The 26,757-nt window shown below is 37.2% G+C and overlaps 1 protein-coding gene and 1 non-coding gene across 6 annotated transcripts in view; both read left to right on the top strand.

The window, feature by feature from the left end:
* The window catches only part of BBS9 (Bardet-Biedl syndrome 9), a 432,087-nt gene that overhangs the window by 72,906 nt on the left and 332,424 nt on the right, over window positions 1-26,757 (top strand). The window lies entirely within an intron of this gene.
* LOC117201381 (small nucleolar RNA SNORD86) lies at window positions 7,873-7,958 on the top strand. The gene has a single exon (XR_004483399.1). It is a non-coding gene; the product is annotated as a small nucleolar RNA SNORD86 (small nucleolar RNA).

Raw genomic sequence — 26,757 nt, 5'->3', positions numbered from 1 at the left:
GATTCCAAATGTATCAGGGCTTTCTAGGTAGGCTACTCAGCATTAGTGTTTTTTCAAACTCTTATCCTGGTGAAGATCAAGATCAGTAGGAGTCTGGCATTTTCATGGCTCAAATGATATTTTATAGTCAGTAGAAACAGGGCTTCTCTAGAAGTGGCATCAGTTAGTATATGATGAGGTGAATGAATTTTCTCTCTGTTTTCTCCTTGCTTTTCTTCCCTTCTCCCTCATCCTTAAGAATAAAGAGATATTTCATGTACAGAGGGCATTGCTTTATTTCATGAAATAAGAATAGCCTGCTTAAGGATAGATGCTTTTTGTCTACTTCTGGAAGGAAGACTATAAATCAGCAATTTTAAAACTTAGGTCATCATTTTTCCAAAAGCGTTTTAACGTATTTGCCTTCTTGCCAAGGTTCAATTTATATGTTTGGTAATGGATTTTTAAAAATGTTTGCTTGAACTTTGATCTTTATACCTGTGGAAGAGCCAATCATTGGTGGGGCCTGAGCTTCAGGAATGGTGGGAAGTTTGATGGATACCTGCCTCCTCCATTAAAAAAAATTTTTTTAAGTGACATGTTCATTTTGGAAACTTTGGATGAGGTTTATATGAGAAGGGAAATAAAATAATCTCTACTTGACACTAAGAGCTAACTAATCATTATAACTATTCTACTGTATTTATTTCGCCTTTTTATTTTGAGTTTTTATGCCATAAAACCACATTCATATTGTATTTACTCTTTCTTTTTTAAGGAACATTTATTTATTTATTTACTTATTCATTTTTTGGCTGTGTTGGGTCTTCGCTGCTGCATGCAGGCTTGCTCTAGTTGCGGTGAGCGGGGGCTACTCTTAGTTGTGGTGTGTGGGCTTCTCATTGCGGTGGCTTCTTGTTGCGGAGCACGGGCTCTAGGCACACGGGCTTCAGTAGTTGTGGCACGTGGGCTCAGTAGTTGTGGCTCACAGGCTCTAGAGCTCAGGCTCAGTAGTTGTGGCACATGGGCTTAGTTGCTCCACAGCATGTGGGATCTTCCTGGACCAGGGATCGAACCCGTGTCCCCTGTGTTGGCAGGCGGATTCTTAACCACTGTGCCACCAGGGATGTCCCTGTATTTACTCTTTTAAGGTCTTTTTCTCACTTAACAATATCACAAATATTTACCAAATCAACAAATATTCTACTGTAATATAATTCTAAATGATTATAGAGAATTCTATGATTTACCACTGTTAAATTTTGCCTTTAAAATATTTTGCTTTTAAAAATACTGTGGTCATCCTGAAACTTGTATGGAACCAGAGAAGACCCCAAGTAGTCAAAGCAATCTTGAGAAAAAAAGATCAAAGCTGGAGAAATCATACTTCCTGAATTCAAACTGTATTAGAAATATATAGTAATCAAAACAATATGGTATTGACATAAAAATCGGTATGTAAATCAATTGAACAGAATAGAGAGCTCAGAAATTAATTTATGACAAAAGAACCAAGAATACAGAATGAGGAAAGGATAGTCTCTTCAATAATGGTGCCGGAAAAACTGGATTGCCACATACAAAAGAATGAAACCGGACCCCTATCTTATACCATACACAAAAATCAACTCCAAATGGATGAAAGACTTAAATGTAAGACCTGAAACCATAAAACCCCTAGAAGAAAACATGGAGGGTAATCTTCTTGACGTTGATCATGGCAATGATGTTTTGGATTTGGCACCAAAAGCAAAGGCAACAAAGAAAAAATAAACAAGTGGCATATAACACTGTATAAGTTTAAGGTATACAGCATGAATGATCTGACTGACATGTACTGTAAAATGATTACCACAGTAAGTTAACATCCATCATATGATACAAAAAAAAAGAAAAAAGAAAAAAATATATTTTTCCTTGTGATGAGAACTCTTAGGATCTACTCTCCTAACAATTTTCAAATATTATATCAATAAAACTGGGAAGAATAAAAAGAACACTTTTTAGCACCACAAAAAATCAAAAGAGAAATAGAAATGCTAGAAATTTTGTACCCACAGAAAAGTTACCTGATGATCAAAATTGAGTAGCAAGGAGTAGCTAGCATACATTTTTATTACTGAGAAAATGATGCCCATTCAGATTTGTTACTTCTATCACATTTTTGGATAAATTCTTTGGAAAGAAAAGTAGGTGGGGCCAAAGGGGGACCTTTCCTTTGACTGTATCATTGTAATTATTATAACAAAAATGTATCCATGAGATTAGTTGCAAATTTTAAAATAAATAATCACTGCCTAAAAAAACCCCCAAAACCCGCCAAAACCAGGTGGGATTACATCAAACTAAAAAGTTTCTGTACAGCAAGGGAAACCATCAACAAAATGAAAAGGTGACCTGTGGAATGGGAGAAAATATTTGCAAATCATATATCTGATAAAGAATTAATATCCAAAATATATAAAGGACTCATACAGCTCAATAGAAAAACCCCCAAACAATCCAATTTAAAAATGGACAGAAGAACTGAATAGACATTTTCTCAAAGAAGATATCCAGATGGCCAACAGGTACATGAAATGTGCTCAGTAATACTAATTATCAGGAAAAGGCAAATCAAAACCACAATGAGATACTGTCTCACACCTGTTAGAATGGCTATCATGAAAAAAGACAAGAGATAACAAATGTTAGTGAGGATGTGGAGAAAGCAGAACCCTTATTCATTGTTGATAGGAATGTAAACTGGTGCAGCTACTATGGAAAACAGTATGAAGGCTCCTCAAAAAATTAAAAATAGAACTACCATATGATCCAGCAATCCCACTTGTGGTTATATATCCAAAGGAAATGAAAACAGGAGTTTGAAGAGATATCTATACTCCCATGTTCACTGCAGCATTATTCACAACAGCCAAGTTATGGAACAACCTAAGAACCATCAATAGATGAATGGATAAAGAAGAAGTGGTAGATACATATAATGGAATATTATTCAGCTATGAGAAGGAAGGAAATCCTGCTATTTGTGACATCATGGATGGGTGTTGAGGGCATTATGCTAAGTGAAATAAGCTAGACAGAGAAAGACAAAATGCTGCATTCACCTATGGGGAATCTAAAAAAAAATTTAAACTCATAGAAACAGACAGTAGAAATTCTAACAGACACTCAGAGAGAGGTTCAAACACTGGTAATTACGACCACTGTATTTTTAAAATTTTCTTATTTTAATTTAGCTTTGTTGAGGTATAATTAACATATAAAATTGTAAGATATTTAAAGTGTATATCATGGTGATTTGATATAGGTACACATTCTTTAAGGATTCTCCCCATTTCAAGTGGCATGATATATTTAAAGTGATGAAAGGGAAGAACCTACAACCAAGATTACTCTACCCTGCAAGGATCTCATTCAGATTCCACAGAGTAATCAAAAGCTTTACAGACAAACAAAAGCTAAGAGAATTCAGCACCACCAAACCAGCTCTACAACAAATGCTAAAGGAACTTCTCTAAGTGGGAAACACAAGAGAAGAAAAGGACCTACAAAAACAAACCCATAAAAATTAAGAAAATGGTCATAGGAACATACATATTGATAATTACCTTAAATGCGAATGGATTAAATGCTCTAACCGAAAGACACAGGCTCACTGAATGGATACAAAAACAAGACCCATATATATGCTGTCTACAAGAGACCCACTTCAGACCTAGGGACACATACAGACTGAAAGTGAGGGGATGGAAAAAGATATTCCATGCAAATGGAAATCAAAAGAAAGCTGGAGTAGCAATACTCATATCAGGTAAAATGGACTTTAAAATAAAGAATGTCACAAGAAACAAGGAAGGACACTACATAATGATCAAGGGATCAATCCAAGAAGAAGATATAACAATTATAAATATATGTGCACCCAACATAGTAGCCCCTCAATACATAAGGCAACTGCTAACAGCTATAAAAGAGGAAATTGACAGTAACACAATAATAATGGAGGACATTAACACCTCACTTACACCAATGGACAGATCACTCAAAATGAAAATAAATAAGGAAACAGAAGCTTTAAATGACACAATAGACCAGATAGATTTAATTGATATTTATAGGACATTCCATCCAAAAACAGCAGATTACACTTTCTTCTCAAGTGCGCATAGAACATTCTCCAGGAGAGATCACATCTTGGGTCACAAATCAAGCCTCAGTAAATTTAAGAAAATTTAAACCATATCAAGCATCTTTTCTGACCACAACACTATGAGATTAGAAATGAATTACAGGGAAAAAAAGTACAAAACACAAACATATGGAGGCTAAACAATACGTGACTAAATAACCAAGAGATCACATTAGAAATCAAAGAGGAAATCAAAAAATACCTACAGACAAATGACAATGAAAACATGATGATCCAAAATCTACGGGATGCAGCAAAAGCAGTTATAAAAGGGAAGTTTATAGCTACACAAGCCTACCTCAAGAAACAAGAAAAATCTCAAATAAACGATCTAACCTTACACTTAAAGGAACTAGAGAAAGAAGAACAAACAAAACCCAAAGTTAGCAGAAGGAAAGAAATCATAAAGATCAGAGCAGAAATAAATGAAATAGAAACAAAGAAAACAATAGCAAAGAGCAATAAAACTAAAAGCTGGTTCTTTGAGAAGATAAACAAAATTGATAAACCATTAGCCAGACTCATCAAGAAAAAGAGGGAGAGGACTCAAATCAATAAAATTAGAAATGAAAAAGGAGAAGTTACAACAGACACTGCAGAAATACAAAGCATCCTAAGAGACTACTACAAGCAACTCTATGCCAATAAAATGACAACCTGGAAGAAATGGACAAATTCTTCAAAAGGTATAACCTTCTAAGACTGAACTAGGAAGAAATAGAAAATATGAACAGACCAATCACAAGTAATGAAATTGAAACTGTGATTAAAAATCTTCCAACAAACAAAGGTCCAGGACCAGACGGCTTCACAGGTGAATTCTATCAAACATTTAGAGAAGAGCTAACACCCATCCTTCTCAAACTCTTCCAAAAAATTGCAGAGGAAGGAACACTCCCAAACTCATTCTATGAGGCCACCATCACCCTGATACCAAAACCAGACAAAGATACTACAAAAAAGAAAATTATAGACCAATATCACTGATGAATATAGATGCAAAAATCCTCAACAAAATACTAGCAAACAAAATCCAACAACACATTAAAAGGATCATACACCATGATCAAGTGGGATTTATCCCAGGGATGCAACGATTCTTCAATATATGCAAATCAATCACTGTGGTACACTATATTAACAAACTGAAGAATAAAAACCATACGATCATCTCGATAGATGCAGAAAAAGCTTTTGACAAAATTCAACACCCATTTATGATAAAATCTCTCCAGAACGTGGGCATAGAGGGATCCTACCTCAACATAATAAAGGCCATATCTGACAAACCTACAGCAAACATCATTCTCAATGGTGAAAAACTGAAAGCATTTCCTCTAAGATCAGGAACAAAACAAGGATGTCCACTCTCACCACTATTATTCAACATAGTTTTGGAAGTCCTAGCCATGGCAGTCAGAGAAGGAAAAGAAATAAAAGGAATACTAATTGGAAAAGAAGTAGTAAAACTGTCACTGTTTGCAGATGACATGATACTATACATAGAGAATCCTAAAGATGATACTGGAAAACTACTAGAGCTAATAAATGAATTTGGTAAAGTTGCAGGATACAAAATTAATGCACAGAAATCTCTTCCATTACTATACATTAATGAGGAAAAATCTGAAAGAGAAATGAAGGAAACACTCCCATTTACCATTGCAACAAAAAGAATAAAATACCTGGGAATTAACCTACTTAGGGAGACAAAAGACCTGTATGCAGAAAACTATAAGACACTGATGAAAGAAATTAAAGATGATACAAACAGATGGAAAGATATACCATATTCTTGGATTGGAAGAATCAGTGTTGTGAAAATGACTATACTACCCAAAGCAATCTACAGATTCAATGCAATCCCTATCAAATTACCAATGGCATTTTTTACAGAACTAGAACAAAAAATCTTAAAATTTGTATGGAGACACAAAAGACACCGAATAGCCAAAGTAGTCTTGAGGGAAAAAAATGGAGCTGGAGGAATCAGACTCCCTGACTTCAGACTGTACTACAAAGCTACAGTACTCAAGACAATATGGTACTGGCACATAAACAGAAATATAGATCAATGGAACAGGATAGAAAGCCCAGAGATAAACCCATGCACCTATGGTCCATAATCTATGACAAAGGAGGCAAGGATATACAATGGAGAAAAGACAGTCCCTTCAATAAGTGGTGCTGGGAAAACTGGACAGTTACATGTAAAAGAATGAAATTAGAACACTCCCTAACACCATACACAAAACTAAACTCAAAATGGATTCGAGACCTAAATGTAAGACAGGACACTATAAAACTCTTAGAGGAAAACATAGGAAGAACACTCTTTGACATAAATCCCAGCAAGATATTTTTTGATCCACCTCCTAGAGTAATGGAAATAAAAACAAAAATAAACAAATGGGACCTAATGAAACTTAAAAGCTTTTGCACAGCAAAGGAAACTACAAACAAGACAAAAAGACAACCCTCAGAATGGGAGAAAATATTTGCAAACAAATCAACAGACAAAGGATTAATCTCCAAAATATATAAACAGCTCATGCAGCTCAATATTAAAAAAACAAACAACCCAATCCAAAAATGGGCCGAAGGCCTAAATAGACATTTCACCAAAGAAGACATACAGATGGCCAAGAAGCACCTGAAAAGCTGCTCAACATCAGTAATTATTAGAGAAATGCAAATGCAAAATGCAAATGAGGTATCACTTCATACCAGTTAGAATTGGCATCATCAGAAAATCTACAAACAACAAATGCTGGCGAGGGTGTGGAGAAAGGGGAACCCTCTTGTACTGTTGCTGGGAATGTAAATTGATACAGCCACTATGGATAACAGTATGGAGGTTCCTTAAAAAACTAAAAATAAAATTACTATATGACCCAGCAATCCCACTACTGGGCATATACCAAGAGAAAACCATAATTCAAAAAGACGTGCACCCCAATGTTCATTGCAGCACTGATTACAATAACCAGGTCATGGAAGCAACCTAAATGCCCAGCGACAGATGAATGGATGAAGAAGATGTGGCACATAAATACAATGGAATATTACTCAGCCATAAAAAGGAACGAAATTGGGTCATTTGTAGAGACATGGATGGATCTAGAGACTGTCATACAGAGTGAAGTAAGTCTGAAAGAGAAAAGCAAATATCGTACATTAACGCATGTATGTGGAACCTAGAAAAATGGTACAGATGAACTGGTTTGCAGGGCAGAAATAGAGACACAGATGTAGAGAACAAACGTATGGACACCAAGGGGGGAAAGTGACAGGGGGGTGGTGGTGGTATGATGAATTGGGAGGTTGGGATTGACATATATACACTAATATGTATGAAATGGATAACTAATAATAACCTGCTGTATAAAAAAATAAAATAAAATTCAAAAAAAAAAAGGGTTTCCCCCCCATTTCAAACACATCCATCAACTCACATATTTATCTCTTTTTTTTGGTGAGGACATCTAAGTTCTACTCTCTTAACAAATTTTAATCATACAGTACAGTGCTATCAACTACATGTTTTACATTAGATCTTCAGGCCTTATGCATTTCATAGTTGAAAATTTGTACCCTTTTACCAACCTCTCCCTATTTCCTCTATCCCCAGCCCCTAGCAGTTACTTTTCTACTAAAATCCTAGGACTTTTTTATTTTTTCCTAAAATTCTAAACTATGGGGATCATGGTGATGTTTGACCAGGGCTCCCTGACCTATACAGGCCTTTGCTATGGGGGTGATGGCCAGTCCTGGTGTCTGAGTGATTCCCTGGGCCCAGCAAAAGGACCGCATTTCCCGAGCCCTGAAGACAAGGGCTAACATCCCAAAATATGGACTCATTTTCCACTCTACCTTCATTGGTTGAGCAGCTGCTAAGAACAAAGGCTGCATCTCCTGATACCTGGCAAACAAATGCAGTTTTGCCTCATGAATTGATTGCTTCTCTGAGGTACCCACCAGTGTGTTTGGGGAGAAGCTTCTAGAACAAGTTGAGGAGCAGCCGTCCTTCTGTGAGACTGGATAGATTCCACAAAATAATCTGGATGTCATGAAGGAGGTAATGGTTCAGAGGAAGTGGCTGCTGAGTTTACTAGGAAGCTGGAGAAACAGGAGAAGTAATGCTTGAAGAAAGAAAAGAAATGGCTGGCTGCAATTTCCCTGGCATCTTCAGAAAACAGTAGTAGTACTCTAGAGGGGTGTTGAGGAGATAAGTGAAAGTCCCAAAAAGAAGCAAAAGCAAAAGCCCTGGGAGACTCCTTAGGAGAATGGAATAGAAGACCCATCCGTCTCCTTCTCCAAACCCAAGAAAAATCTTTTTCCAAGGAGGAGCTGGTTAGTAGTGATCTTGAAGAGATAGCTGGCAGTGGAAGTCTTCCCAAGAGGAAGAAATCTTTGCCCAAAGAGGAGCCAGTTAATGACCCTGAAGAGTCAGGAAACAAGAGTTTCCCCAAGAAAAAGAGGAAATTCTCTTCCAAGGAGGAGCCACGCAGCAGTGGACCTGAAGAGGCCGCTGCCAGCAAGAGCAGCAGCTCCAAGGAAAAGAAAAAGCTCCGAAAGCTGTCCCAGGAAAATGAGAATGGACATGTCCCTAGTGGGGCATAACTTGCAGAGATATTTCTCAATACATCCACTATAGTCCAATAAAATTAAAAACATTTTCAAAAAAAAATCCTAAGACTAGATACTGAGACAAAAACTTTCGATACACATTATAAACTGTTTTATGTCAGGGAGATGGGCCAAATATATCCTTTTCTCAGCTATGTGTAATATCTGTGCCTACATCATGTATTATCATTTTTTAAAAATTTCAAAATCTCCACTTAATGGGCAAAAGTGATCTGTTAAATTTTCATAATTTAAAATAGTAGCAAAAAATATTTATTGGGCACTTGCCAGGTGCTACCACCTAAGACTGTGCTAAGGATTTAACCTTAACTTTCTCATTTAATTCTCAAAGCAACCCTGTAAATCAGGTCATTATTTTCATTTCAGGCACAAGAAAATTTAGGCTTGGCAAGATTAAGCAATTTGCCCCAGGTTGTGTCCTGTGAATGATTATTTTAACCTTGTTCATTTACTTAATGGGACAAATACTTTAATTTTTTATGATGTTAAACGTTTTGATCTTTTTTGTTTTGGCTTCTGATCTTTGTATCATTCTAATGAAGACCTTTCCTATACTACGATTCTAAAATATTTTCATATGTTTTCTTAACTTTTCTGGCATTTAGTTTTAAGTATCGTATATAGTAGGGCTCTAATTTAATTTTTTTCCCAAGTGTATACCCTGTTGTCCAAGCACCATTTGTGAATATTCTTTTTATAATTTGAAATGCTAATTTTCTTATATGCTGAATTCCCATATAATCTGTAATTTGCTCTTAGACTCTATTCCTTTCCCTTGATTTATTTGTCCATAAATAGTGTATCTATAAAGAATGCCAATACTGTATTTAACAAATTTAATGTATAGTATGTTTTGATATGTGAGAGGAGTAATCATTCTTTATTGATCTTGTTTTTAAATATTTATAGGTTATTGTTGCTTTTTTTACACTTTCCTTTCAGGTTTGAAAAATAGTTTATTGAGTTCCATGAAAAACTCACGCTGGAATTTTGTCTGGCATTGCATCAAATCTATAGATTATTTTAGTGCATAACTGACATGTTTATATATTAATTCTTCCCATCCAGGAATATAATATGTCTTACTATTTATTTAGCTGTCCTTTTATGTCTTTTAGTAAAAATATTACTTTTTATCTATATTAGTTGTTTATTTATTTGTTATTTCTTCCCTGCGTCTTTCCTTCCTTCTTTCCTTTCCAAAGTATGGTGGTAAACAATATGGTGCTAAGTATAGAAGTCTATGGCTTCATTAAGTTTGGAAAGGGAAATACACAGTCAGTAGATAATCATAGAAATAGGTATAAAATCACAAGTACTATGAAGGAAAAGATGCCATGATAACAAGGGTATATTTTAGGTGTATATTGCCTAATTTGGCCTTCCTAAGGAAGTTAAGATCTGAAAGTTGAGTTAGAGTCAGTGTGTTAGGAACTTAATTGTTTTGGTTGCTATTGTGAATGGCATCTTTGTAACAACATTAAATTTTTTTTTTGGAGGAAGTCTGGGAATATAATGTTATGTTGATAGTTATTTTTCTTGCTACACAAAAGATAATATTCTGCTCTATTCTAGCTTCCACTGGTGTTAAGAAGTCAACTTTTAGTCTAGCTGTTATTCTTTTGCTAGTTAATCTGTCTTTTCTCTATTGCTTTTAAGAAATTCTCTTTGCCTTTGGTGTTCTGCAGTTTCTCTGTTGTGTATCTAAGGGAGGATTTATTTTTACTTATCCTATTTGTAATTTATTTGGCGTAAACCTGGTCTTAGGATTAGTGCCTTTCAACAATTCTGGAAAATCTTCAGCTATTATTTCTTTGAATATTGCCTCTTTCATATTCTCTCCATTATCTCTTAATGAAAATCCAATTAGATACATGTTAGACCATCTTATGCTATTGTTCAAGTCTCTTAACTGCACTTGTATTTTCTGTCTCTGTGTTTCTTACTAATGCATTCTAGATTATTTCTTAGATGTATTTTCCTGTTTCCTAAATCACTGCTATTCGGAGACTAATTTCTATTGAAACTACTCTTGGAGTTTTATTAACTTTGTTAAGTCGAGTTATTATATTTATTATTTCTCAAAGTTTATTTGGTCCTTCTAAAAATCTGCTTGGTGATTGATAAAATCTTTTATTCATATTTTTAATACCTGTTTTTATTTCCTTAAACATAAAATGTAGTACTTTTATTCTCTGTTGATAATTTCAGTAAATGAAGTCTTTGCATTTCCGATTGTGCTATTATTTTTGCTGTCTCTTGCTCATATTGTCTCCAATTCCTTGTATATTGTGATTTTTGCCTGTGAGGTCATATTCTTGGAACTTTATCCATGGGAATGATTGGTGTGTCCCTTCAAATATTTGAGTTGTCTTTTGTCAGGGATTTGGTGGTACTTCTAACCCATGATCACTTTTACTAACTTCACAGATTGAGGCTTCTTGGGCAAGTCAATAGAGTGAATTTGGTCTGAAAACCCACATTAAGATCAGCTTGGGGGTTGTGAATTCTTAGGAGAGATGTTTTTCCTTTATCTCCTTCCAAGTTTTGAGATATGCACTTTATTTTGCTTTCTCTTGGGCTTGGGTGGGGGTGGGGGGAATGCTAGTTTGAAGTTCTCCTTACACTTAAGGTAGAGCCCTTTGTGGTCTTAGCTTTGTACCGGGGGGGAGAAAGATAATGTACAGGATCAATTGGATTTCCCACCTAGAGTGGGCTCCAAGGTTTTTCTCCTTTACTACATGTCATTTTGAGACTATGAAAACTGATGCTGAGGGTATATGATTTAAGAGATTGCCCCAGGGGTTCTGTTTACCTTTGTGGGTTCTCACGTTCACTTAGTGTTTGGCTTCTGAATTTTATTTACCTTTTTTTAAGGGGGGCGGCAGCATATTGATGTACTCAAAAATGCTGCTTTTAACAAACATTTTATTCAGTAATTTTAGTGGGAGAATCAGGGTTTTATCTGCTGTTCTCCTCATCTACTTAGTTTATAATTTGTTTAGTTTTATTTACCTTTGCAAGCAATCCTTTTGGAAATAAGACAAGAATAAATAAATTATAGGAAAGAATTTACCAAGCAGCTGTATCAAGTTTTGTCTGCCAAAGTGAAATATTTAACATTTTCTATTTAAATCTGATGTTATTTATAAGCATACCAAGTGCATTTGTGATGTTAGGCCATGTTAAATTTGAAATCAGAAAGGAATTTAGAGATTATGTCATTAGAGTATCTACTTTATGCATAGTTTTCAGTTGGAGAAGCAGAATGAAGATTAGAAGATGTATGGGGTTGAATTCTGCCTCTGCTACTCACCAGCTGTGTGTCCTTAACAAACATCGAACTTTCCTGAGCCTTAGGTCTCTCTATAGTCAAATGAGAGCAATAGTTCTTGATCTTCCCAAGTTATAGAATAGTTGATAGAGTTGGATGTGTTAATAATATATGGGCCAGTGCTTGTAACCTGCTATTATTGTTAATTTTGAAGACTTTAATTTGCTTCTTTTAATCTCATGAGATTTCTGTGAGAGAAGGCCGTTAATGCATTTATAGATTGCTACCTTTGTTCTACGTAACCTCTTGAAACCCACCTCATTTCTTTAGCCTTCTTTAATTTCCTCTCTGTATGACATTCTAGCTCAGTTAAGCTTTAGAGCATAGAGCAGACACCAAGAAATTTGAAAGCTGGTTTAGAAAGATTTATTGAAATGTACACGGAGTATTACCTAGTTATAAATGTCTTTCACATTTGTATCAGATGGAGCTATATTCCAGTGTTTTAGGATATAAAGTAAAACTAGTCTTTGATAGAGAATAGTAAAAGCCCATGCGATATCCAGTCAGTATTGGAAAGATTTTTGAAGTCAGTTGCCTTTTGATAGGATTAGATTCTTTGTCTACTTGTCAGCAGGGGGAGCCTTTGCCTCACTTTTTGATTCCAGAAGTCTGACAGTGGTGAGTTTGTAAAGAGCCAGCATATTATGGAAAATGCTTGTTTCCTCACCTAACCTAGGCCTGAATAGGTTTTGGAACCAGTTTTTCCTTTCTTCTTCTAACGGGAAAACTTTTTGTGCTTGTTTTCTGAGTTTTTTTAATACTAGTGGTATTTATGTTTTGTTTTTTTTTTTTGCGGTACGCGGGCCTCTCACCGTTGTGGCCTCTCCTGCCGCCGAGCACAGGCTCCGGACGCGCAGGCTCAGCGGCCACGGCTCACGGGCCCAGCCGCCCCGCGGCATGCGGGATCCTCCCAGACCGGGGCACGAACTTGCGTCCCCTGCATCGGCAGGCAGACCCTCAACCACTGCGCCACCAGGGAAGCCCCAATACTAGTGGTATTTAAATGCTGGTGCAGGGGTTCTTTAAAAGTGGTTCATGCTAGGATAAACTAGTGGTTTGCAAATGCTATGCCCCGTTAAAGTTTTAAATGGTCTTAAGGTAATGAAAAAAAATTAGCTAATGAAGTAAATTTTTCATAAAGCTAAAATTTGTTCAGTTAAAGAGCTATATTGAGGACTAACATTTTCTACTTCCTACTTATTTGTTTTACATTGTCTTTGTAGAAAATGTTGGTGATGATAGTCTTTATGTTTTTTTTTTAAATATCCTTATTGGGAAGTTTACAAGGTTGATAACCTATGATGTTCCCCAGTAGTTTCTGAAATTTTATAGATCAGTGAAATTCAAGAGCCAAGTACTTTAGCAAATAAAGATTGGAACTTCTGAACTGAACCATTTCCAACTTCCTGGTCACCTTTTTTCCTAACTTTTCCCTGAGATGTTTACTTCCCTTTTATGCCTAAGGAGTGAGACTTAATGACTAAACTACTGTATCTGATGTTCAAGATATAAGTGTAGGTACTAGGGAAAGTTGGTTTGATTATTTAAGTGTGCTGTATTTGGAATTAAGATTGGCATGCATTCCTACCATGTTCCAGGTCCTAAACTGGATAGTTTGCATATGTTCCGTATCTTTACAGCAATCCAGTGGGGTATAGAGATTGTGATAGGGTTTATTTTGCATGTGAAGAAACAGGGTGAACAAAATTAAACAAAATAGCCAAGTCATGTATCTAGAATGTGTCAGAGCAGGATTAAAACATTACCAGGTTGTCTTTTTGATTCAAAATCATTGCTCTTTCCACTACATATTAATACTTTATGCTACATTTGATACTTCTCCCATCTTTGCTCAATTTATTCTTTTATAATATACCATCCTGCTCTAAGAACAAGGAATAGCCAGAAAGTATCCTATTCAGTACCCTTTTGAGGGGTGCTTTTCCTGCTGGTAGTAATCCCTTGTTTCATATTACCCAGAGAAAGACTTTGTACCCAGGGCTCTAATAATTACTAAAGCTTTAAGGCTTAATCTGTGTATGTTTTTGCAGTTAGAGTTTTATGAAATACTGATGGATTTAAAGATCATTCTGTTTCTTTGGTATCCTCTTTGGGCTGCCACAATTTATTCTTTATGGTTAAGTGATTTCCCTTCTCATTTATATATTTTCCTTTTGCCATCCTTTCCCACCCCACCTTTATTTCTTGTGTCTTTCTATTAGGCTTTATCTTTCTTAAGAGCAGAGTATTTCCTAGTGTATCTAATGTTGCACATACAATGAATACTTTGTCTTTTGACATAGTACTAAGCCCTGAAATAATTTAGAATTTCAGCTTCTTAAGTGTCACATATTAAAACTAATTGTTTTAGGGCCTTTTCCATACCACTTTTACTTTGCTGCTATTCATTTATTCATTGAATGATTATTTATTGATCTCTACTATATACTAGGGACTATTTGGGGTGGGAAGGTGTGGTGAATAAAGCATAATGCCAAATCTCAAGGGGTTTTCATGTGACTATGGTAATGTTATCAAATATCTTGGCCCACTTGATGATCATTGGCATCCTGATACCTAGTACTACAGTTTGACATGGTTTTCTACTTCCATGTGAGTTCAGTTGACTTGAACAGATATTTCTGGAGCACTGACATGTAAGGGACTATACTCAATGCTGTGAGCCAGACCATGAAAACAAAATCGACTTACCTTCAAGGATTTTATGCTTCATTTATGGGAGTTGAGGAGGGGAGAGAAATATGCCAAATTTAGCTGTATCACCAGGAAAAATATTGTCAGTACTAATAGGCAGTGATGCAGAATGTACTAAGAAAGAATAGAGGAAGAGTGTGTTTTTTATGCCTAAAGGGGACTGGAGAAAGCTTCAAAATGGTTGGGTGCTGGGGATGGAAGATATGTAGAGGGATTTTATGAGGTTAAGGTGAGGGAATGATATCTGAGGTGAATTGAACTAGAGTAACAAATGCATAAGGGCATTTAGGGCAAGCTTATGTTACCTGAAGTATTTGGTGGTTGGGACTGGATGAGAAGGAGTAGTCAAAGTTCATTTAGCGGATACACTGAAGAGTTCTTTGGATATCCTGCTTATTAATTTCTACTTATTTCTGGAGACACTGGCGTACCTTTGAAGTTTTTGAGTGGGTTGATAATGTGATTCCATCTGTATATTAAGATGATTACGTTGGTATATTTGTTTTCATGACTTTTATTCAAGATATGGTATTTTAACTGCTTCTTTTAGAAGAATCCAAGGACATTTAACAGACCAAACAATGGTTAAGCGGCACATCAAACTTTGTGATAAGAATTGACAGTTCAGGAAACTTAAAGTCATTGTTGTCATTATCCCAAGTTCATTTTGATTTGCCTTTTAAAATTGTATGAGTTTAGATGAAGTTGAACCTCAGCTGAGAATTTCCTGGCTTTAGTTATTTTTTTCACAACCTAATTTAATTGGTTGTAGTGAATTCAGTGTAGACTATAGTTTTTTCTTATTCCATTTTTTTTTTCCCCCGGTACGCGGGCCTCTCCCGTTGTGGAGCACAGGCTCCGGACGTGCAGGCTCCGGACTCGTAGGCCCAGCGGCCCTGGCTCACGGGCCCAGCCGCTCTGCGGCATTTGGGATCCTCCCGGACCGGGGCACGAACCCATGTCCCCTGCATTGGCAGGCGGACTCTCAACCACTGCGCCACCAGGGAAAACCTGCTTCTTTTGATACAATGACGATTTTAGGATTGAGAGTTAACAATATATAAAAAGCAAATATTTAGCTTTTGGTGTTATTGCTTTATTGGACTGTTAATATTGCAAATGAAGAATGTACAAAATGAAGAGGTATTTAAATTTTCTTTCTTTTTTAAATTATTTTTTGGGGAGAGTTTTCTGGATTTCTTATCATGGCTGGTTATTACCTTGAGAAGTTTACCTCACTTTGAAACCAGTTATTTAAAAAAATATATCTCCGACATTATACTCACCCTTTAAGAATTTTCCTTTTAGATGAGAGAGAAGAAAGGAATACTAATAAATAATGGGCTCTGCTGTATGATATCATCTATCTTGTCTTTCGTATGTCACTCAGGGTCATCCTGCAAAAAACATCAATAAAAGAGAGTCAGGGTGGGGGGTAGGGGAAGAAAATGGGTATGTGTGTGTTGGGGGAGGGTACAGAGGCAGAGACAGCTCATTCCCAAATAGAGCTTTCTGACACACCCATAATGTACTTCTTTAGAGATTTCTTCAATAGTTATCATGTTAGAGAAATTGCTGTTTTGAGGAAAGTATACTTAAAATGGACAGAAAATCGTCTTGCATAGACAGCAGTTCACACAGACCTAGGTTTTGAGAGATTTTCCATAGTTCTTGAAGTCTTAAAAATCCTTTGATTTGGCAAAAAGTGTGAATTTCTGATTTGGTGTGTGCTCCTTCCCACATTAAATTTTATCCTTTTTGGTCTGAAGGATTTTTTTTCCTCTCAATTTTAAGTTTTTCACATAATTTGGTCTGTAAGGAAAGAGGTAATCCAGTAATCTCAAACACTTACCATTTATTGAATGCTTATTAGGTACCAGCCAATATGCATTTTTATTGTATTTTATCCTTACAGTAGCATCATTACAATCTTCTCCTCATACGACTGCTGTACAGTTGAGGAACTTTAATAGAGCTTTCAGGGCTAAAATAAGGTTGCAGCAAATGTGGACTTAAGTTGTGGCTTTGCCATCAGTTCTGATGAGCATGCCTGCCATCTTCATCAGCAGTATCTTCCTCCACTCAACGCCCTCCCTCAGAGTTTACTGCTCTTATTCCTCTTCAAACAGAGCTTTCTTATAATCCTATAATCCAGGTCTCTGAATGGTGGGCTTTCTGCTTTTGCTACTCTGAACGTTTGGCAAACTCTTTCTCAGCCTGCAAAACCCAAGTGTTATTTCTGTTCTGAAGCTTTTCTTCATCCTTCGAGATACGATTAATCATGCTTCCATAGCCTTTGTACGCCTCTGTTCTTACATTGTTATAACTCCCGTATTCACTGAACTTTCTGAGGGTAGCGACCGTCTCTCCTAGCATATACTAGGTACAGCAAATGTTGGTGGAATTTGTTGAATGAATGTGAATTCTGGAGAATGTTATCAAATCTTTCATGATCATTACATCTGACAAAGTAATTCACCCAGTATTTTGTGGATGCAAGTGATAATATAATGTTTAGGGCCTTCTTTTAAACTCTAGCATTGCATTAATATTGAATCTATCACATGTAATGCTAATTTAATGAATGGTTGTAATTTCTTTATAATATGTTATTAACCTTGTTAACAGTTTAGGGGGGAAAATAGTGATAAATAGCTTAGTGGAACACACACTAGTGGTCTTTGTGAGGCTATTAAAATTCCTATTAAAATGAGAACATTAAAATGTCAAAAGTCAAGTTCATAGGAAGAGTTAGTATGTAGACCCAATTTTTATTTTCTTCAGTCTTAATTAGTCTCATGAATTATTTATTGGCATAACACTTGAATAATAGTTGAGAATTTGTGTAATTTTTCTGTGTTACATATTTAAAAATATTAGCCATTTAGCTCAACACATGTATCCTATTTGTTGATTTCCTCTGTTTTCTTAGGGCTTTAAATAAATGTTATTTATTTATTTATTTATTTATAACTAAGGTTTTAAACTTCGAATCTACTTGAATATTGCATTATTATTAGACACTAATTACTTTTCAAATGCTCAAATAAAAAAGAATATGAGGGAGAGAGTAATAAGAAAGAAGCTAGCTATTCTTTTATTCAATTAAGTACCAATTATTAATTTTTAAGCATAGCCAAATAGTAGCATGTATCTCAAAACAATGGTGATAGTTTTATTTCTATAATGATATGAGTGAAAAGGCACAAAATGATATTTAGTGGCAAGTTTACTATCCTGCAAGCTCTAGAAATCCATCTACCATTGTTTTTAAGGCAATATCTGTTGAAATCCTACTCTGAACGTTTTTGTGTCTCTGCTCATAGCAAACATGTTGTATCATTTTTGAGTTAAGTTTGCAATAAAGATTAATAAGTTAGTGTTTCAGTTTTTCTGTAACAACAACAACAAAACCTTTTTCTGTGCATGAAGTGCATGCATAAAACGAGCGGAAGTTCCACAGACTTTTGGACTCTTCTGTTCCTACGTATAAGTCTCTTGATGTTTCCTGTCTGCCTTTTTGACTACCTGTACAGCTGTTTTTCATGTGTTTTTCAGACTTGGAGAAAGACCAAGTATTTTTGACAGCTGTATGCTGAACTGCAGTGTATGCTTGGCCACAGGTCACGTTTGCATTTCTTCACTTGTATTTTTACTCAATGTGTAAAAGAAATACGAGCATATAGAGATTCAGAAAACATGTAGCATGCTGAGTAATGGTAGTCTTCTTCTCCACTTACTCTGCGACATAGATTCCAGAGGAAGAAAAAGACAGCAGAGAAATGGAGGAAATGGTATTCAGAACTACCCTCCATGGGGCCCTTGTTGCTATAATAATGAATGATGGAAAATGCTCTGGGTTATGCATGGTGGAAAGAACTGAGCACAGGGACACACACACACACACACACACACACTGCTACAGACCATTTTAGTGAACAGACTATAATTTAGTAAAAAAAAGTGTTAATCTAGCAGTCAGTTCAACATGTAATTGATTACCAATTTATGCATCATGTTAAAGCTTTGTCTATATGATATGTTAACACCAGGAAATGAGACACACTTCTTTTTTTTTTGTTTGTTTTTTTTGTTTTTAATGGTGCTTCAATAGGAATAGTATTTCTTTTTTTTCTTTTTTTTTTACATATATATATATATATATATATATAACTTATATGAGAATTGCTACTCCAGCTTTCTTTTGGTTTCCATTTGCATGAAATACCTTTTTCCATCCCCTTACTTTCAGTCTGTATGTGTCTCTAGGTCTGAAGTGGGTCTCTTGTAGACAGCAAATATATGCATCTTGTTTTTGTATCCATTCAGCCAATCTGTGTCTTTTGGTGGGAGCATTTAGTCCATTTACATATAAGGTAATTATCGATATGTGTGTTCCCATTCCCATTTTCTTAATTGTTTGGGGTTTGTTATTGTAGGTCTTTTCCTTCTTTTGTGTTTCTTGCCTAGAGAAGTTCCTTTAGCAGTTGTTGTAGAGCTGGTTTGGTGGTGCTGAACTCTCTCAGCTTTTGCTTGTCTGTAAAGGTTTTAATTTCTCCATCAAATCTGAATGAGATCCTTGCTGGGTAGAGTATTCTTGGTTGCAGGTTTTTCTCCTTCCACACTTTCAATATGTCCTGCCACTCCCTTCTGGCTTGCAGAGTTTCTGCTGAAAGATCAGCTGTTAACCTTATGGGGATTCCCTTGTGTGTTATTTGTTGTTTTTCCCTTGCTGCTTTTAATATGTTTTCTTTGTATTTAATTTTTGACAGTTTGATTAATATGTGTCTTGGCGTATTTCTCCTTGGATTTATCCTGTATGGGACTCTCTGTGCTTCCTGGACTTGATTAACTATTTCCTTTCCCATATTAGGGAAGTTTTCAACTATAATCTCTTCAAATATTTTCTCAGTCCCTTTCTTTTTCTCTTCTTCTTCTGGAACCCCTATAATTCGAATGTTGGTGCGTTTAATGTTGTCCCAGAGGTCTCTGAGACTGTCCTCAGTTCTTTTCATTCTTTTTTCTTTATTCTGCTCTGCAGTAGTTATTTCCACTATTTTATCTTCCAGGTCACTTATCCGTTCTTCTGCCTCAGTTATTCTGCTATTGATCCCATCTAGAGTACTTTTAATTTCATTTATTGTGTTGTTCATCATTGCCTGTTTCATCTTTAGTTCTTCTAGGTCCTTGTTAACTGATTCTTGCATTTTGTCCATTCTATTGTCCATTCTATCTCCAAGATTTCGGATCAACCTTACTATCATTATTCTGAATTCTTTTTCCGGTAGACTGCCTATTTCCTCTTCATTTGTTAGGTCTGGTGGGTTTTTATCTTGCTCCTTCATCTGCTGTGTGTTTTTCTGTCTTTTCATTTTGCTTATCTTACTGTGTTTGTGGTCTCCTTTTTTGCAGGCTGAAGGTTCGTAGTTCCTGTTGTTTTTTGTGTCTGTCCCCAGTGGCTAAGGTTGGTTCAGTGGGTTGTGTCGGCTTCCTGGTGGAGGGTACTAGTGCCTGTGTTCTGGTGGATGAGGCTGGATCTTGTCTTTGTGGTGGGCAGGTCCACGTCTGGTGGTGTGTTTTGGGGTGTCTGTAGACTTATTATGATTTTGGGCAGCCTCTCTGCTAATGGGTGGGGTTGTGTTCCTGTCTTGCTAGTTGTTTGGCATAGGATGTCCAGCACTGTAGCTTGCTGGTCGTTGAGTGAAGCTGGGTGCTGGCGTTGAGATGGAGATCTCTCGGAGATTTTTGCTGTTTGATATTATGTGCAGCTGGGAGGCCTCTTGTGGACCAGTGTCCTGAAGTTGGCTCTCCCACCTCAGAGGCACAGCACTGACTCCTGGCTGCAGCACCAAGAGCCTTTCATCCACAGGGCTCCTTAATTTGGGATGATTCGTTGACTATTCAGGTATTCCACAGATGCAGGGTATATCAAGTTGATTGTGGAGCTTTAATCCGCTGCTTCTGAGGCTGCTGGGAGAGATTTCCCTTTCTCTTCTTTGTTCTCACAGCTCCCAGGGGCTCAGCTTTGGATTTGGCCCCGCCTGTGCGTGTAGGTCGCCGGAGGGCGTCTGTTCTTTGCTCAGACAGGACGGGGTTAAAGGAGCCGCTGATTCGGAGGCTCTGGCTCACTCAGGCCGGGGGGTAGGGAGGGTCACGGAGTGTGGGGCGGGCCTGCAGCGGCAGAGGCCGGCGTGACGTTGCAGCCTGAGGCGCGCCGTGCGATCTCCCGGGCGAGTTGTCCCTGGATCCCGGGACCCTGGCAGTGGCGGGCTGCACAGGCTCCCCGGAAGGGCGTGTGGCTAGTGACCTGTGTTCGCACACAGGCCTCCTGGTGGCGACAGCAGCGGCCTTAGCGTCTCATGTCTGTCTCTGGGCTCCGCACTCTTAGCCGCGGCTCGCGCCCGTCCCTGGAGCTCTCTCAAGCAGCGTTCTTAATCCCCTCTCCTCGTGTACCAGGAAACAAAGAGGGACGTAAAAGTCTCTTGCCTCTTCGGCAGGTCCAGACTTTTCCCCGGACTCTCTCCCGGCTAGCCGCGGTGCACTAACGCCCTGCAGGCTGTCTTCACGCCGCCAACCTCAGTCCTCTCCCGGCGCTCCGACAAAAGCCGGAGCCTCAGCTCCCAGTCCCGCCCGCCCCGGCGGGCGAGCAGACAAGCCTCTCGGCTGGTGAGTGCCGGTCGGCCCGATCCTCTGCGCTGGAATCTGTCCGCTTTGCCCTCCGCACCCCTGTTGCTGTGCTCTCCTCCGCGGCTCCCAAGCTCCCCCACTCCGCCTCCCGAAGTCTCCACCCGCGAAGGGGCTTCCTAGTGTGTGGACACTTTTCCTCCTTCACAGCTCTCTCCCGCTGGTGCAGGACCCGTCCCTATCCTTTTGTCTCTGTTTAGTTTTTTCTTTTGCCCTAACCAGGTACGTGGGGGGTTCCTTGCCTTTTGGGAGGTCTGAGGTCTTCTGAGACACACTTCTTAATAAATATTCATCTCATGAGGCTGCCATAATGGAACTTTCCTGCCTCCACCCACCCATCCCCACAGGCACAAAATTTTTTCATTGCCTTTGAAAATGAAAAATACTGATTTCCAAAGTTCTTTCAAAATGATTTTGGTAGGTCCTTTGTCAGTTTGTTCCTAGATCTTTCAAATAGTATTTCAAATCACAATGCTTATTTTTCTGTCATCATGGTTATGATTAATGAGATAAACATCCAGATTTTAAATTCTGATGAAATCTCCACCCTTCCTAGTTATTTCAACTTTAAAAGATATATTTTTCCCTGTATTACTTAGACATAATTTTTGAGGGAACATCACTTAGCTATTGTCATCTTTTCAATCTGTTGCTTTTACATTTCATACCCTGTTGGTAGAACTTGATCCATTGCATTGGATCAAATCTAATTGCCTCTGTATCTTTTTCTAATATGTTCTTTTTCTCTCGCAGAAATTTCCTCTGCTTTTACCTTTGATCTCTTTTCATTCTACTTATCCTTCTCAGTCTAGGTATCCTTCTCAACTGAGAGGTAGGATACATCCTACCTCTACCATGAAACCTTTCCCAGGAAGTTCACTGTAATGAGGCTCTTTGATTTTCTATAGTGCTTAGTCAGTTTCACATCATTTAGATTTTATATGTTAACTTACGTTATTTTAAAAAAATGGATCCAGTGCAGTAAAATGGAGTCAGATTCTGACTTGAGTACTAGCTGTCATTTTTTAATTCTTTGACATTAGACAAATTATTTAAGCTCTGTGGGTTTCAGTCTTCTCGTGTAAAATGGGACTATTGTTATTAAAGATTATAGCTATATGCTACATAAGTGTTTAGCACAAAGGCGGGAATATAACAGGTGCTCAGTCAGTGGCAGTAGTAGTTATTTGCTGTTGTTCTATATTTCTTACAGCTCCTAATACAATACTGAGCATGTGGTAAAGACTCTTTGAGTATGGTTCATGGCTAGGTCATTTAAATAGCTCCTGAAATCCCATCACTTTTATGAAGTCTTCCTGTTGGCTCTGTTCTATTAGAACTACAAAACTTTCATGGCTTCTCTGGACTGTTCTTTTTGTTCTCATTATCAGTAAGGGGAGCCTTTGGTATGTATTCTGAAGTGGCTTCCAATACAGTGATTTGAAGGATTTATTTATTTATTTTTGAGTAATATTTTGGATTGATCCCTACATTTTTCTAATCGTCAGTGGCTAGGATTGTAATAAATAAAGCATTTTTCATGTACTTAAAATGCAGTATGTGAATTGCATATAATAAAGTCTCAGCCAGTCTGAGCTGCAGATGAATAAAGTATTTTGCCTAGCTTACTTCAGCTCAACAGACATTTATTAATGTGTCTCCTATGCGCCAGGCATTTTCTAATTGTTGGATTTACAAAGATGAATAAGATATACCTTCTTGCCGTTGAGTTTAAGCTAGGGATAATGAGAGACACAAAAACAGATAATTTCAATGAGTGATTAGTTGTAAGATGAAGGTAAGGATGGGGCTCTGTGGGATCACAGATGGAGGGTAATTTCAGGGAAAGAGAAGATTTCTGGGAAGACATGAGCTTCAGTCTGTGATGTCTCTCAGAGGACAAATGGGTTGATGCACTTGATTCGGGGACAGAGAGCCAACTCAGCTTCAATATTTATGAGAATTTATTGCCTATAAAGTCCATGGATAGATTTGGCTCCAAGTGCGGCTTGATGCACTGGCTTAAACAGTGTCTTCCATGGCCCTCTCTTAACTACACCCTTGTAAAAGCCTAATGGCTTCTGTGATTCCAGACCTTATCCTCCTCACATATTACTCCCCAGGGGGAAGAGTAAGTTTTTCTTTAGTTTCAGCTCAATTTAGGGATTTACTTTCTTTCATTGGCTGTAAATTATAACCATCCCTTAACAAATCACTGTGACTAGTGGGATACTAATTAGTTTATATAAGTCAGGGCCTACCTACTCTCAAGCTTAGAATGAAGTCAGTCTCATTCAAGCCTCATGGCTAAAGATGGGAGGAGAGGGCAATGGATGACCAGGAGGCATCCAGCAAATGTTCACTATCCCAGGGGAAGAAAAGTGTAAGAAGTTTTTTGGAAAGGAAATAACATAAACAAAAGCAAGGAAGTATGCACCATTACAATGTATGTGGGAAACAGCAAGTAGTTAAATATTAATACAACATTTAGTATGAGACTTAGAAAATAATTATAAAATAATAATGTGATGCAGTATTTAACACCTGCTGGATCTAGTTTCCGTACATTACTTAATTTAATTCTCACAATAGCTAAGTTAGGTACACCATCTTGCAGATAAGGAAACTTGAGCCCAGATTCACAGCTAATAATTGGTTGAACTAGACTCAAACTCAGATTATCTGACTCTAGAGGCAGCCCATGTGGGGTTATATCTCCCCTATATTGCTAGAGTTTCAGGAAATAAGACTTCATATATCATGCTAAGGAGCCAAGTGTTCTCTGGGGCTCAAGTTTTCTTCAAGCTCTAGCTCTTTGTCATACCATGCGAAAGCAGTAGTTCTCAAACTTTAGCATGCATCCAATAGCCTCTAGGGCTTGTTAAAACCTAGACTTGGGCCCTATCATCATAGTTTCTGATTCCATAGGTATAGAGTGGGACCCTAGGATTTTCATTTCTAAGAATTTCCTAGACAATGCTGATGCTGGTGGTCTGGGAACCACACTTTGAGGACAACTTCTTTAAGGTCTTTGGGAGACTGGAAGATTTGTGGTTCAGAGACATTCAACATATTGAAATGAACTCAAATTTTATTGTACTTCTGCTTGGAAGTATACATGCCTTGACCTCACATTCTTTAATAATACAGAGAGTATATTTTGGTTACAGTAATATCCTCCCCCATAGGTCAAGGTCATTGCATGTGTTTCATTGATTGGATTTCTTCTGTCTCTGATTCTTAACTTATTAAGATTAGATTTATTGCTCTCCTCCTAAGTCCTGCTCAATTTACTAGTGCTCAGTTCCCTCCTTGGTGGTTAAAAAAGTGCATTTGTATAGTAAAGGAATATATTTGAACACTTTATTTTATTTGTTTACATTTTTATTGTGAAAAAATTTAAATATCAGAACAAGTAACATGAATGTCCATTTTTCCACCATTTAGAGTCAACAGTTGTAAATGTATATACATGTATACACACACAGTTTTTTTTTTGGTGAACCATTTGAAAGTAAGTTACAGATCTTATGCCACTTCACTCATAACTATTGCAGAACACATTGCCTGATAAGAACATTCTCATATGTAATCACAATACCATAATTACACTTAAGAAAATTGAAAATAATTTCCTAATGTTATCTAGCATGCAGTCACGTTCCAATTTCCCCAGTTGTCCCAATGTCTTCTATATCTGATTGTTTTTTGGTATCAGGATCCAATCAAGTGAAATTAAATTTTAAGAGTCAGTAAAGCTGGATGGATCTTTATGCTCAGATAAGTTCTGTGTTATTTAAGATATAAGTTTCATTGCTTTAATAAAGACCAAACTTAATTAAGGAAGATGTTTATTTCTGTCAGATTTAACCACCTGGAGATAAAGTGGTCCAGGACTGGTAGGCAGCTCTGTTGTTCTCAATATGTGGCTTCTATCTTTGACGCCAAGATAGCTGTTCCAGCCCTACCATCATGCTGGGAAGAGGGGAAGGGAGTGCATATTCAGTTCTTTTAAGGGTGAGTCTGGGTGTTGCACATATCAGCCTGCTCCCATCTCATTGGCGAGAAAGTACTCATATGATGTATCTGTCACAGAGGCCTGGAGATATAGGCTTTATTCTAACTGGATGGCCATGAGTCTAGTATAATTCAAGTACCAGAAGAAAGAATGGCTCTTAGGGGGAGCCGTTAGCATCTCGGCCACAAGTTTGTTTTTGCAAATGACTGAACTATGCTAAACTGTATTAAATCCATTTAATAGCTACTAGTACATTATAATATGACATTTCTCTTTTTGACATATATAGGGCTAGTAATTGCTTCTAAGCTGAGCCCTGTTATTCTTTTTTGAATTATTTGATATATATTTTATAGATTTCCTGTTGTCTTCTTTTTTGTTGGGGCATAGCTGTCACTGCTCACAGCTATCAGTGTTTTCATACCTTTTCTAATTTGCTATTTTCTTTTCTCTGGGCTGGGGAAGCAGGTAATGATAACCATTATAATGATGCTATGATTTATTGTGTTTTATGTGTGCTACACAGTGTTAGAGACTATTAAATCTTATCTCTAACTTTGGAGCTCTTAGGCAAATATACTCATTTTATAAACGAGGAGGCTGAAGCTCCTGGAATATCAGTAACTTGTTTATGAGAACTGCAACTGTTCGAACCATAATTAAAATAAGAATCGATGCCCTGAGTGAGACCTGGGAATCCTACTTGTAAAAAGTTTGCATGATTTTCATTACAAAGACTTTGCAGCATCTATTTTGACTATTTAGAGGCATGTTTATACTTTTTCATTTTTGCTTGGTACAGACAGGAGGATTGCTATATAGTTAAATTCTGGATAGATGAGGTACTCTTTGTCTGAATATATCTCTGTGAATACACTTGTACAGCATGTATATACATACAACATCCATACAAACTCATATCTTGTTTTATGAAAACTTTAATAAGCATAGTAGATAAAGAATAGATTTAAAAAGCTTAAAACAATGACTGAAAAACCTACTATGCCTTATAAAAGAATTTGAGCTTTGAGGGGATACTCTTCAAAACAGCATTAACATGAACAATCCCTTTCTCTCTAGCGATCCCAGAGTGGTTCAGATGTGTATTTTGTGAATATATGCTAAGACAATATTCAACCTGAAACATCTCTGAGACTATTTAAAGTTGTTAAATGTATTGAA

The sequence above is a fragment of the Orcinus orca genome, chromosome 9 (assembly GCF_937001465.1).
Source record: "Orcinus orca chromosome 9, mOrcOrc1.1, whole genome shotgun sequence".
Taxonomy (NCBI): domain Eukaryota; kingdom Metazoa; phylum Chordata; class Mammalia; order Artiodactyla; family Delphinidae; genus Orcinus; species Orcinus orca.
This window is presented reverse-complemented; position numbering and strand designations above follow the sequence as displayed.